The sequence below is a fragment of the Camelus bactrianus genome, chromosome 1, assembly GCF_048773025.1.
Source record: "Camelus bactrianus isolate YW-2024 breed Bactrian camel chromosome 1, ASM4877302v1, whole genome shotgun sequence".
Classification (NCBI taxonomy): domain Eukaryota; kingdom Metazoa; phylum Chordata; class Mammalia; order Artiodactyla; family Camelidae; genus Camelus; species Camelus bactrianus.
Window position 1 is genome coordinate 7,711,552 of NC_133539.1, and position 14,602 is coordinate 7,726,153.

Genomic DNA, 14,602 nt, shown 5'->3' on the forward strand with positions numbered 1-14,602 from the left:
AGTACCTTCAGGGAACACACGTGCAGAGGAGCTCAGAGGAAGGCCCTGGCGTCTTTGTCCTCTTAGGGAGCATCCCACCCCACCCCCAGGGTGCCTGAACCCCCACAAGAGGTGCATTTGCCCAGGCAATGTGAACCCCCCAGGGGGTGCATTCTAAGAGGTAACTAGCATGGGGTTTTGAAACAGGCTGCAGGGTTTGAAGATGTGACCTCATTGACAAGACGCTGTTCTATGTGCTTTTCTATTGGTCATCCCCGTCCATGCTAACAGCCACCTGCCGAGACCAACATCTGTCTCCACACAGAGGGAGGAGCCCACAGAGAGCTGACTTGGGGAATTTGCCAAAGATCACACGCCTGGAAGGGGCTCAGCTAGGTTGTCAAGCCAGGTCTATTGGACTCAAAAGCTGCGGGCTTCTGACCACCCCCTTAGCCTGCTGGCCATGAGACCCCAAGCAAAGGGACTCGATTGAGTGGACCGGAGGGTCCACGGCCACCCAGGGCAGCACCCTCCCCGTTTCTGTGTCACTGTGTAGACTTCACCTCCGAAGACCAAAGAGGTGAGTCTGATCAAAAGGGAAAATTCTCCTACTTGTAATGCAGGCTGGTTTAACTAAAAAATACTGGAGAACATACTTTTTCAATTGAGGACTTCAGAGAAGCAAGTGCCAAGTCCCTTTGTGCTGAGAACTGCAAAGGGGAAGACGAAAGGGCCCCCGAGGTGAGCTGCAGCTGCCGCCCTCACCCGCCTGCCGATAAGCCAGGCAGCCGCACTCAGCATCAGGATGTGAAGTAATGAAATTACTCACCATCGACCAGACAGCTTGGACCCCTGCAAGGTGTCCTAGAGGAGCACTGTGATTTGAGGCTGATGTTTGTGGAGTGATTTCTCTGGAGATAAAACCAGAGATGAGGGATGGGAAATGATCAAAGCAAAGCTTCTTCAAATTCCTTATCCCCGGGGCAGTGCTGCCAACATCGTATCTGCTGTGCAGAGTGACCTGTACGTGTTCGCGTGCGTGCTCGCTCGAGCACACACACACACACGCCGACCTACAGAAAAGCAGGGGAAGCCTGGCTGTGTGTGTCTACATTTGCAGTTTCAAAAGCTTCTGTTAAAGCTGAAAATGCCAGGTGGGACCTAGAAGTCTTTGGAGATTGTCACACACACCAACTGGCCAGCCTTTACTCGGGACTAAGAGAAACCGCCTGGAGCCCACGGAGCTGTAATGAGCTGGCTTCTAAGACGGCTGGAAAAGTTCCTCACAAACTCCACATATATCCATCACCCCCGCAAGCCCCAGGGAGGCTCCTGCCCCTCTCCGGTTTTACAAAACATTGGAAACGTTTGAACGTTGGAGAAAACTTACGACCTTGGAACACGTTGCCTGTTTTCTTACAACTTAATGAGACTAAATCGTTGATACGTTCTGTTTTGAAGCCTAATAGGGAGCCAAATCCTACTCTCCTTGGGACAGATTCCTGCGCTGAGAAGTGCGCGTGAGGGTCACCGGCTCGCAGCCCCTCTGCCGGCTCATATTCTCCAGTGACTTCTGGCAAAGCCATGCGGTTTGAGCCTGCTGTGTCTTGGCAATTTATTTGAAACCCCTCCTAATATATTCCAAATAGGAGAGAAGCAGCCCTCACTCCGTTAGGCGGAGTTGTTACGGGTGTTCCAGAAAAGCAACACCGCGGGCATCTTGGAGTGGGGCAGAGATAGAGAGGTGTTCATTCGTTCATTTGACGAATATCTGCCCGTGGCTCATGGCCTGTCAGGCCTCTGGCTGGCCTTGGGTACCCCAGGGGATATAAGAGAGGCCGACGGTTGCCCTCAGGGGCCCCACAGTGAGCGGGGTACCCAGCAAATGAAGTTGTCCTCTAAACATGGAGGAAGGCATTTGTGTCTGTGATTTGGGGGAGGCTTCAGAATTGGAGAAGGTTATGGGATCAGGTCAGATTTTGCAGATCTCTCCCCCGAGGCTGCCTCAGGCCCCTTGATCCTGAGCAGGTAGGGGCAGAACACACTCAGGATTTAGTAAGTGCTTCCCGGGTGATAATACCTCCTGTGGGGGAAAAACAGGGCTCCCCTGCCCTCAAGGAACATAACCATAGTTGGGAAGGTCAGATATCCTAGTCCTGCAGGAAACACTGGAATGTAGTGGGTAGAACCTCAGATCTCAGCTGTGTGACTTCGGGCAAGTTTCTGAACCTCTCTGTGCCCCACGTTCCCCATCTGTGAAATGGCAAGAATGACAGCATCTCTCTCCTATGAATGTGGTGAGGAATGAGTGAGTGCAACACTCAGAACAAGGCTGGCCTGGTTCGAACCAAGCACTTTACTATAGGCAGCCATTTATGTTATTCCCTGGCCCTTTATCCACCCCGCTCTCTGCCCCGTGGGGCACCTCTAACCCTCTGTTGCAGCTCTGCACACACATGTCCACCTTTGGAGGCAGGGTCTGTGTGGCTGGAGTGCAGGGACCAGGCTCGCCCCTGGAAGCAGTCAGTGTTCTTGAAGGAAGGGTGGTCATTACTGTACTTTGAAGAGGGCTTGGGTTGGAATGGTGTGTCTGGCCGTGTTTCCTCACCCTCTTGGACACAGTGGTCTTAACTGGGACTGGAGTGAGAATACCTTCCTCCAGGTGCTATTGACAGTAGGAGGATCCTGCCAGTGAGCCCAGCATCCTGCCCCTGGTTGGGGAGGCTGACTGACCACAAGGGAGGGGGTGCCACTCACTTGCCTCCCTCACTCAGCACAGCCAAGCCTGGCCCCTCCTGAGACGTCTCCAGGGCTCTGGGGAAGGAGGGGCAGGAAACGGGGAGAAGAGGCTCTGGGGCACAGGGCTGGGCTGTCAGGGGCGCCGAGTACTGGCCCAGGAAGGGGCATCAAGCAGAAAAGTGCTGGGAGGTGCATCCTGCATGGGCCCAGGAGCAGCGGCTGGGCCGGAGACCCCCGGGCATCTGTCCCACAGGAGCTGCCGACCACCACTGTGTTGAAATGCACTCCCCCACCATCACCTTTCATCCTCACCTTCCCCTTACCCCTGCACCTCTTACTTCAGGAAAGCAGGAGGCCACGGAAGGAAGATGTAAGACCACAGCAGGCACTGCCAGCTCCCCCCGTCAGCTCGAAGGGAGTCCTCCCAGCGGCGCCGTCCTCAGCCTCAGTCCCAGAATCAGGCAGAACCCGCACAGCAGGAGGTGGTCCAGCTCAGTGCAAGGAAGGGAGAGGAACAAGGCTTCCTTCCAGCAGGGAGACAGGCTTCAAAGCAGGGACTGTGCTGCTCCGAGGACGGCGGGCATCCCAGGATATGCATTTTAGGAAATACAGAGTTCCCTTTCCAGCTCAGTGAGGTGCTTTGTTTTCATCTCATTCTGTGATAGGGACTCGAATTTTGTTTATTTCCGAAGTCAATAAAAACTAGTCAGGCCAAAAGTAGGGGTTTTTTTGTTTGTTTGTTTGTTTGTTTTTTGGCTCAGGCAGGAGTCTTAATCCAATTCAGTCACGGCCTTTTCTAGAAGGCCAGAGTGGCAGCATCTGGGGCAGTGATTTCCAGCAGATGTCATGCATGGCCCTTTTAGGAGAATGAGTCCTGTAGCAGGTCAGCTGGGCTTGGCCATGAGGGCAGCCCAGAGCCTAAGCGCCCACAAGTCCCCCCAGTCGACACAACCATCAGCGCACTTGTCCCCAGGGAACATCTTTTCATGATGATGGGGTGGGTTCAGAAAGTCCATTTGAGGCAGCAAAAGTACTTGTATTTGTACAATTGCTAGAACCCTTTGATTTTATTCTTACTTTTAAAGCAACGCTGGATGTTTTGCTGCTGAGAAAAGCAACTACTGGTCTCCATATCTTTTTTTATTACCTGGGAGAATTTCTCTTCTGAACGTACTTTAGAGGTACCTTCTAGCTTTCCTGCATTTGGCTCATGCCCACGGGCTGCTCACAAGAGTACCCCGGGACTCAGTGCCAGCTCTGAACAGCATAATCAGTTGCAAATGTTTCGGGGTGGATGACGGATGAAAGTAGTAACTTTATCACTTCCCCCATTTTTTTTTTTTTTTTTTACTGTTAGCAAACTGTAGAAATCTCATATGAGACAACCTCCTTCCTTGTTCCCCTTCACCCCACCAGTCCTTTAAAAATGATGAAAACAGCAGCCATGAAGGATGGCTTGTCTGCAACCAGGAAGGCAGGACAGGACACTCGGGGTCATGCTGAACGCTCATCTTGGCTGACAGGACAGAAATGGGTGAACGTGAACGGAGCTGCTGTCTGTCTCAGCGATCTCCAACAGCATGGGGGAATTTTCTCTTTTCATGTGAAAATTTGTCCCCCGGTGTGTGGTCCCCGGAGGGATCTGGCACATCTCAGGTCTCCTGGAGAGGTGGTTATGACAGAGCTGGTTCAGAGGTCCCCCCCTGCCCCAGTGGTATCTCAGACTCAGGTCAGAAAAGCAGCTTCCCTGACTGCCAGGACCCATCCCCTCCCTAAATGGCGTGTGGCTGCAGTCCATCACCGTTTGCCCTACCTGAGGTGGTACCTGGCCCAAAGCTGGGAGCCAGTCTGTGGGCTGAAGAGGGAGATCAGAGAACTGGACACCTAGAAAGAGCGCTAAGTACAAAGGTGGGCTTAGGACAGAGTCCCGCTGGTCAGCTTGTGCGAGGATGCGGCTCCGGGGATGAAGCCTGTCTGAGGGTAAACAGCGTGTCTGCTTGGAAGTCTCACTGGGGTCCCGTGCTTCCTCCCTGTGGGGAGGCCGGGGAGGTCGGCCGGCCCGTCGGGTCCCTGTGTTAGTTTCCTGGCACTGCTGAAACAAATGCGGCCGAGCAGGCAGTTTAAGCAACACACAGTTATTGCCTCACGGTTCTGGAGACCACAGTCTGCAGGGCTGGCTCCTTCTGGAAGCTTCTCCAGGAGCCTCTGGTGGCTGATGGCAACCCCTGGCTTTGGCTGTGTAGAGGCATCACCCACACCTCTGCCTTCACCTTCACGTGGCCTTCTCCCTCGGTGTGTCCCTCTGTCTCTATAGAGCCTCCTTCTGAGGACATCTGCACAGTAGATTAGGGGCCCACCCTTCTCCAGTACAGCCTCCTCTTAACTCCTTACGTCTGCCAGGGTACTGTTTTCCAATCAGGTCACATTCTGGGGCTCTGGGTGGACATGAACTTGCCGGGGTGGAGGTGGGGGGAGGGGTTGGGAGGCCGGGGCTAGTGTATTAGGTCAAGAACGGACAGACAGTGATCCGCTGAATGAGGAGGCGCAATCCACCCACACGGGGTTGGCAGGTCGCTGCCTTGGCATCTGAACTCTCGCTCTGGGGAAGTAAAAACCCCGGGTCATTTAGATCCAAGGCGCAGTTACAGTATCTTCACACAAAGGAAGTAAAGTGACAAGATTTATTATTTACAGAGCCCAGAAAAGGAAGGGTGCTACGAGCCGGAGGAAGGGCCGTTGTCCGTCCCAGGTCACGGTGAGCGGGACGGCAGGCACCTGTGACTTAGGAGGTGGGGGGCGCAGTTGCTCACTTTTCTCCTGGGAAAGGTGCCCCAGGAAAGGTGAAGTGGGAGGGAACTTGGGGTGGGAATCCTAACCTCCAGCCGCAATCTGAATGTCCAGACTCGGTGTGAGCAGGGCGATCACACTGTGAATGCCTAGGTAGCAACTCAGAGGAGCTGTTTGCCCTTCAGCGGGGTTGCTGCCCAGCCCTCCACCATCTCTGTGGGGAGTGAGCTGGGGGCACGTGCGTCCCACCCAGCATGGTGGCCGTGGCTGGCATAGGGAAGGAGCTGAGAGGATAGAGCAGGGCCCTGGGGACGGGTTACCAAGGACTGGAGAAGGCCAGGAGTAAGGACTGAGACCCACAGGATGGACCTGGGAGGACCATGGAAGTGGGAGCAGATGGTCCAGGGCCCCTGCTGGAGAGGAGACGGGAACTGGGGCCAGGTGTGTGGAAAGGGCAGAAGTGGGACAAGCACTGTGCACTCACGTGCCAGGGACCAACGTTCCAGATGCCACCCGAGAAACCCCAGCTCAGAGGGGGTTTGGCCGTCCCTCCAGATGAGAGGATGATTGTTGGCAAACCACATACTTTAGGGCACCTCAAATTCTCCCTCCACTGGAATTACTAAAACTGCCCTGAGGTACCTAGATGTAGAAGAGCTATCAAACGGAGTCTATAGAATATCTGCTTCCACACTAATGACGGGGAAGAGTTTATTCCACTTTTTGGGTCCCAGTGAAGGGCGCTAAGCGGGTGTCATGGCTGTGACAGTGGCCAAGCCTCCCAATGCCTTCTCAGCTATCTCTGGGTCACTTGTAAAACACTCAGTATATTCTCAAAAGAAAATTACTTTTAATTCACTGAAACTTAAATATAGGTTGGGACTACCTAGTGCTTTGGGGCATTTAGAAAAGCAGTGTTTTTAAATTAATCAGAACACAGGGTCATCATCATTCCAAAAGGCGGCCTTTATTCATTCTTGCAGCTGTTCAGTAGAAACCTAGTTCACACCTGCCAGGCAGCGTCCTGGATGCTGGGGACAGAGCAGTGTTTACAGCCCGGGAGGGAGCGCAATGCATGGGCTTTGGGGACCATCGTGTCCAGGGGAGCGATTAAGCGTGGCGGGGAGGGATGGTGTGCGCCCGACGAGGCAGGAAGGGGTTGCAGGTGGGCAGCTGGCCAGCGGAGGGCTCCTTGAGAAGGTGACACTTGAGTGATGACCTGAAAGAGGAGAGGTTCAGGTCATCCTTGGCTCCTGCATCCTTACCTGGCGCAGGTGAGTCCCCCTGGCAGCCACAAGAGCCTAGAACCCACACTGAAAAGCAGCTGTGTGGCTGACCGGAGTTTCTGAGAACAGCCCCTCCTTTCCCCACTCAGCTCGTGGCTGGTATGACCCCCAGAAGCGATCCCTGCCCCGCCTGCCCTTCCTCTGTGGGGGGAGGTTTGGTCTGCGTAGGAAGTGAGTGAAGGAAAAATGTCCTCCCAGGCCTCTGCGTGGGTCTCCCGGGGAGGCCCGCACACCTGTCAGGGGTCTCTGGCTCCGGCTGGGCCCCCTGTGTCTCCAGGGCAGCTCGTCTTACCCGGGAGCCCACGTTACTTCTCCTCATCAATTCACTTTTCAACACCAAATACATCTTTCTCATTTTACAGCCTTTTCTTACACTTTTGCCACTTTTGGCTTCGACAAGAATTCCTGGTAGCTGAGAGGGGTGTGTGTGTGTGTGTGTTTAATGAACACCTGAAGGAATAGAAAAGTCTTGCTTGAAGCAAACCCCCCTTCTTTCAGTCTCCACTTCTCATGCTGACAGAAACTGTGGTAGGATGGACAGTTTTTTTTTTTAAATCACCAAAAATTAACCCTCTAGGCATGATGACAGGTAATAAAGTGGGAAGCCCATTCTGTAGACATTTACTGAGCACCTTGATAACTGAGGCAGTGCACATGGTTTGGGATTAAAAGGAAGGGAAAAAACCCCACGGTCCGGCTCTAAGGAGGCTTGTAACCTCGTTGGGCACCAGACATAAGGTCACCATCTCTGAGCAACTGGAATATGTCTAGGGCATTATAGGAGTCCAGAGAAGGGGCCTCCAACGCAGTCCGGGGTCACCACAGCCAGGAAGGTGAGAACGGTTCTCTCTGAAACAAGCGAGGAGTGCACCTCACGTCCATCACCACGTACAACTCATCACAGCTGTCGCCTCCGGAAGGTCAGGCTGAGGGAGAGTCACTTCCTGGGGGCACATGGCCACTGGCTAGCAGGGGTAGGACTCAGCCTGGGCTTAGGGCCGTTCCCTGCCTGCCCTGCCATCGGGCAAGGCTGCAGGTTGCCCCCACCCCTCCCCGCTTGCCCTGGAGACCCACTCCCTGAATTGAGGGCTCATTAGTGTCAGAGGCTTGGTATGGGGACCATCTCATTGAACTTTGCTCTCCCACAATTGATCCATCATGCCAGGACCTGATGGCCGCCCCTCCACGTGTTTCTGATTCACTTAATGGCCCTGGGCTCTGCTGAGTCGTGCTGGTGTCTGACAGGCTCATAGTGTCCGGAAAGCCCTTTTGGAAGGCTCTTTTTGGTCACAACCATTTTAAAGGCTTTTTTTTTTTTTTTTTTTTTTTTTAAATTGAAGTATAGTTGATTTACAACGTTGTGTTAGTTTCTGGTGTAGAGCATAGTGATTCAATCATACATATTCTTTTTAAGATTCTTTTTCATTATAGGTTATTACAAGATATTGAATATAGTTCCCTGTGCTACACCATAGAGCCTTGTTGTTTATCTATTTTATACACAGTAGTGTGTATTTGCTAATCCCAAGCTCCTAACTTATCCTTCCCCCATTTTTCTCCTTTGGCAACCGTAAGGTTGCTTTCTATGTCTGTGAGTCTCTTTCTATATTATAAATAAGTTCATTTGTGTCATTTTTTAGATTCCACATATAAGTGATATCATACAGTATTTGTCTTTCTCTGTCTGAATTACTTCATCTAGTATGATCATCTCCAGGTCCAAACATGTTGCTGCAAATGGCATTATTTCATTCTTTTTTATGGCTGAGTGGTATTCCATTGTGTGTATGTGTGTGTGTGTATATATATATGTTACATTTTTTATATATGTGATATATATATGTGGTGTGTATATATGTGTGTGTGTGTCTGTTGATGGACATTTAGGTTGTAAAAGCTCTTTTTAATATGAATTTTGTGTTTTCTGATCCTTTGAAAAATAGTCATGTATTCCATATTATGCAAATGTACTATTTCAAACAGGTAAGACAAGCATACATAATAAAATATAAAAGACATGAACAGATATATAGTATAAAGCAAATCTTTATCCTACCCCGTCCTCTAACCAGCCAGCCCCACTCCCCAGACACAACCTCTGTGAACCAGTTTCTCACTGGTGTTCTAACACATGTACCATGAATATATGATAAACCACCAAACCTACAGTATTTAGAGTAGTTTTCAACTTGAAAATACAGTTTTTGCTTTATTCTAACTCAACTTCCTGGGAATATTCTAGCTTGAAAAATACTTTTCATTTAGCATAAGTTTTCTCAGCCTTGGTACTACGGGCGCTTGGGGCTGGATCACTCTGCTGCGGAGGCTGTCCTGCTCATCCCAACTCTATACATTATACGTCAATGCAACACTGCCCTCCGCCCAGTCGTGACAACCAAAAATGTCCCTAGATATTTCCAAATGTCCTCAAAGCGGGGGCAGGAGGTGGGGCACAAAATCACCTCCATATGAGAACCACTGACTTACTGTGGTTATTTAGAATGTACTCTCCATCTCATTCGAAAAAGGATTTGAGGGACTTACAAAGATTCAAGACTCCAGCACAAGTGAAAATAAATATTAAAGACTGACTCTAAGTTGAAAATTATTGAAGCTTGGTGATGGATATATGAGGGTCCATTACAATACACTTACTGTTCTTGTGTATGTCTGAAATTTCTCATAATAAAAAAGATAAGTGCATATTTTAAGGACAGTGTGAGAGAGGGAAGCGAAGGCAGAAATTAGAAGATGAACTTAAAGTCTATGTGCTAAGTAAAATCTTGTCTTTTTTGCTAGGGGTGGATTTGAATCTGAAATTTCTGCAGTCAACTCAAAAACATAACATGATCAGTCAGAAGCAACAGAGTCTGGTGATAGGAAATAAACCAGTTGCTCGGAACAAGCATAGCTCTTCCTAATGATGAAACCTGCAAGAAATGTTCTGGGACAATTGCACTGACTCCAAGAATCAACAAAGTTACAGCTTTTCTCAAGCTTCCGTGGAAATGCTGAATCAGACTCTAGGATGGGGCCTGAGAATTTGTTTTCTTACCGAGTAGTCTTTAGAAGTGGGCCAGTGAGATGAAATTAATGTGCAATTTAGTAGAAGTAATTCTATAAGGAAGGAAAACAATGCAGTCCCACATGCAGGTCTCTAAAGATCTGAATTAGTCCAAAAATAAACTTCAAAGTAGCTAGAGGTTGGATGTCCTCAGAAATATTATTTTTCTCCAAGCTTTTAGTAAGTCCAAAGTTGTAACCTCTGACTTTCCTGGAAGGCAGCTGTTCAGGGGAGCCCATTTGGGCCAACCTCACTGGCTTTCTCTCTTGCAGCTGGAGGTAGGGCTTAAGGCCTCTTGGAAAAACTGATCATCCTCAGGTCAGACGTGTAAGAAGAGTTCAGGTGCCCCCTCTCACCCCTCCTCCACTCAGCCTCCCAGCAGGGCTATCTGAACATCTCCTGGGGATGTTCCAAACTCGATCTTTAAAACTCTGAAATTTCAGGCTATTTTCATTTTAATGGGAAGAAAAATAGTGAACCTGCTCATTGCAATGATAAAAACATCACAATAAAGTACCAACACAACCCCCAACTTTTGTAAATGCAACTTCCCCTTGAGATGTGGTCCAATACAGGGTGGAGGTAGATACAAACAGATTTCAAAATATATAGATGCACTTTGGCCTATTTTTTCTGAGTATTTCAGAGAGGAAAAAAAATGAAACTTGAATGATCCGAAATCCTTGAAGACTTGCGCAACTTCAAGAGAAACGTAGGCTCAAAGAGCCCACCTACTTAGGGAACTTGCAGTCCTTCATGTATTGGTGTGTTACTGAAGGTAATGTATTTGACGGTTGTCTTTGCTTTTCTGTGCGAATAAGGGTCCTTTTCTGCTCCAAACACACTGCATTTACTCCTGATATCAGGGCATAATACCTAATTACTGATGAAGAACCATCAGTAGTAAGCAGCCCCCAAAAGACTTGGGGACCCAGAAACTGAAGGCTCGTTACCCAACCCAAGAATGGATCCATGAATCTCCTTGTTACCTCATTTCTATCCTTTCAACCTTAAGACGCCAAGCCTCTTTAAAATATGGCATTTGAATCTCCACTTGTTAAAAATCAGCTCCTAAGCCTCCAAAATCTAAGTAATTCCCATTGCTCTAGTTTAAATGGAGAAAGTGCAAAATATGCTGAAAAGCAAGAGAGAGTCACAGCAGGCGAGAGGGCCCTGCCTCCTCCCTTTCTCTCTCTGCATCGGTCTAAGAAATACCTCAAACCCCTAGGGCCCCTTGCATTGGTTTGAGGTTGGAGAGCCGTTTACTTTTCAATTACCAAAAGCCATGCAAGCCTTTTTGCTTGATATCCACAAACACTGCGGAGCCGGCCTGATATTTACAATCCCTCCAGCAAGCAAAATGCAGTTGGCACCCGCGCAGTAGCTAGGATTAATAGCAGAGAGCGTTGTGGTTTCGTTATTAAGTTACTTGCAGCAATTAGTAAATTTATTGTCCTAATTGTTTTCACATGGCTGCTCCACGCACATGTCTTACTTCGAGGATGTCCTTACAATCTTGACCCTGTCATCATATTTCAGTGTGATCACTGCCCATCTCTCCAAACTGTCCAACCCCATCAAAAGCTGATTTGCAGTTGGGTCAGCAGGAAGGAAGAGTATGAGTTCATTCCAAAGTCCATGGCATATTTGGATAAAACACGGAGAAATTTTGTTTTGGCTTATTGGGCGTCTGAGAGTGCACTCCAGGGGGAGGGGATAGCTGCCTGTGGTTAATGCACAGGAAAGTTCAAATTCTCCCCAGCTTCAAATTTGCTGCTTCTTCCAAATCCCAATTCCAGCCCCTCTTAATCCTCCTATGGAAACAGTCAGGTGGTCGGAGCAGGGATGACTTTCTGGGACTTGTGAGAACTTCATTCTAATGTTGGGGGCTAAGATTTCTAGGGTGCCCAGAATCCAGCCTTACCTGCCCTGTGGACAGCGTCAGGTTGCTGAGGAGTCTTGGCTTATCCCTGGTTCTGCACTCAGGGGCAGAACCACCCTCACACTGCCCGCCTCATGAATGGGGTGGATGGCAGCCTAGTGCGAGGACCTGACCAGGACAAGATGTGATCCTGCCCTTCTCCCACTGGCTCCTGGAAGGCACCCACTGCCCACCTGGCTGGTAGGCAGCACTCTTGTAATGGAAACTTGGTTGGCAGGGGCAGGGAGCTGGTGTGACTGCTGCCTTCTCGAGTATCACCCACTGGGTCCCCACATTGAAACCTGGCCACTAGCACAACACCAGAGCAGGTGCAGCTCAGCATAGTGGGTGGAACTGGTGGCACAGGCCACCTGTCTGCGGGCAGCTTGGGGATTTAGTTTCCTCACCTAGTAAATGGTCCCAATTACCATGCCTTCTCTTGCCTTCTTAGGAATCAACTAGAAATTTAGGCAAGAAGGAGGAGAAACACCATGTATGGAGGTGGCCCTTTATGTTTCAAAATGCTTTTATGAATATTAGGTTATTTTTGGCCTCATCACATATTTGGAAAGGAGGGGGAAATGTGTGTGTGTGTGTGTGTGTGTGTGTGTGTGTGTGTGTGTGTGTGTGTGTGTGTGTGTGTAAATTTTGGCAGAGCATTTCAGAGTGGGGCCCTGGAGCCAACTAGCCTGAGTTCAAGTCCCTCCTTGACCATGTAGTAGCTGTGTGGCCTTGGGATCCATTGCCTCAGTGTCCTCTTTTATAAATGGGCACAATAAGATCTGTGTCATTAGGCTGTTGTGACAATTTCATAAAGCAAAAATGCTAAAGCACTTATAATGCTCAGTATGTGCTATCAGCAAAGAGCACCATAGTTATTAAGTTATAGTAAGAATCTAAGACGAGCTAGAGGGAAATAACTCTTCAATGTCTTGAATAACTTCTCATCACTTTCCTTGCTCTCCTTGCCCTTTCTGGGTAAATAGCTCTTATCACTCCCCGCACCCCCCCCCCATGTTATTCTTTATTGTCTGTCTCCCCTTCCCCACCAAATGGAGGCTCCGTGAGAGCAGGGGCTTGTCTGGTTTAAGGCTACCCCTCCTCCCATCCCAAGCCCTGGCACATGGTAGATGCTCAATGAATGACTGCTGGGGAAAAACATGAATGAAAGAAGGCAGAGAATAGAGGAGCAACCGGTTGCACTCTGAGCACCTCGGTTTGGAAACTGGGGCTCCCTGCACCCCAGGGGCAGCCCCAGCCTCAGCAGATGGGTCCCTCAGCGCTTCCTCGGGGTGGGGGGGTGTCGCAGCCCGCTGGGCTTTCACACCTCTCCCGCCAGGCAAGAGGGGGACCTCGCCAGGTTGCTCATTAATCCTCTGTGTTATGCGCACGCATTTGAACCTGAAATGCGGTATGCAAATATGTTCCCAGCCGGGAGGCAGTGCGCTCGGCCAGGCTGGCAAGGGCGTCGTGGGAAGAGAGCGGTGCTCCCGGAGGGAGGGGGTGGTGGCAGCGGCAGCGCAGGGCAGGTGCGGGCTGCGGTGAGACCCGCCCGCAGCGGTAATTCCACTCCGCCGCCTCAATCAGTCAATTATTTATCCCGCTCCGCTCGCGGTGCGGGGCCACTCGCGGGCCACTGAAGCCCCAGCGCTCCGGGGCTGCCCCGGGGCTCACGACCCGCTTTCGAGGAGGGAACGGGGTGCCGCTGTAACCCTGCTGCTGACCCATGAACTGCCATGAGCTGCTGTGAAGCCGCCCAGGAGGGGTGAGTTCGGGGTTGCCCCCGGGGCTTGGCCATCCCAGGCACCTCTTGGGTGCTTCCAGCTCATCCCGCGCACTGGGGGGCTCTTTCTCCCAGCTTCCGGAAATTTAGACTGGAATCTGGTTCAGGCTGGTCCCAAGGAGCTTAACAGTACCCGGGGTCTCCCAAAAAGTAGCTTGTGATGTAAGAGGGGGCTCCCTGGCTGTCACAGCGTGGGTCAGCAGAGCAGAGGACAGAAACAAAGGAGTTCATGATTCTTTATTTCCACTGTGACGTGAACAAGGTCTGGAAAGTCTGTTGTGTGACAGTTGTTCTCCCAAAGCAAATGAAGTCAGAATTTTCCTGGTGGGGGAGGGGGAGTATGTGAGGTTTATTAAAACGTGTTAGAAAGCCTGCAATTAACTCTCAAATGGAGTACACACACACACACACACACACACATACACACACACACACACACACACACACACATCTTGAGAGAGACAGAGAGAGAGAGATACTCAAAAGATGTACATCCTAAGACAAAAAGAAACTGTAGTTAAATCAGTGGCTATCAAGGTAACAATCACAATGACACTATTAAAAACAAAACCAAAGAAAGAGACCTGTGTCCTTGACCAATGCCCCCTATGGTCCATTCTACTGGGCATTTGAGCTGTCTTTTTCAGGTTTTATATAGAAGGCCTTTGTATTTTGTGTTAAACTGTTACTGACAAAATTTTTTTGCCATAGTGATCACTGGCCTGGAGAGAAGCTCTGGAGTGACCAAAATGCTTTCAAAGTGGAGAGTAAGAACAGTTTTATTTCTCCACACAAGCCAGCATGCTTCCTGTTATTAGACAATCACTTCTGCAAAATTCACCTCTCCCTTTTTTCTTTGGCTGCTGGGAAGCTCAGAGCTAAGTTTTGTGCTTGCAATCATAGCAGCTTCTTTTCGAATTAAGAGTTGCATATGATTCTTTCCATCCTTTATTTACTTGGCTCTTGTACTTTCACACACACACACCTTTTCAATAGTTTTTTTGTACTTGTGACTTTAAATGCAAGTCCTTTCAAATCATCTT

The 14,602-nt window shown here is 49.8% G+C and overlaps 1 protein-coding gene across 1 annotated transcript in view; it reads left to right on the plus strand.

Moving 5' to 3' along the window:
• The first annotated feature begins 13,247 nt into the window (after positions 1-13,247).
• The window catches only part of CLDN14 (claudin 14), a 57,202-nt gene continuing 55,847 nt past the window's right edge, over positions 13,248-14,602 (plus strand). The window contains exon 1 of the mRNA XM_074357354.1: positions 13,248-13,541. The gene's annotated coding sequence lies outside the window, so the exon portion shown is untranslated. The remainder of the gene's footprint in view (positions 13,542-14,602) is intronic.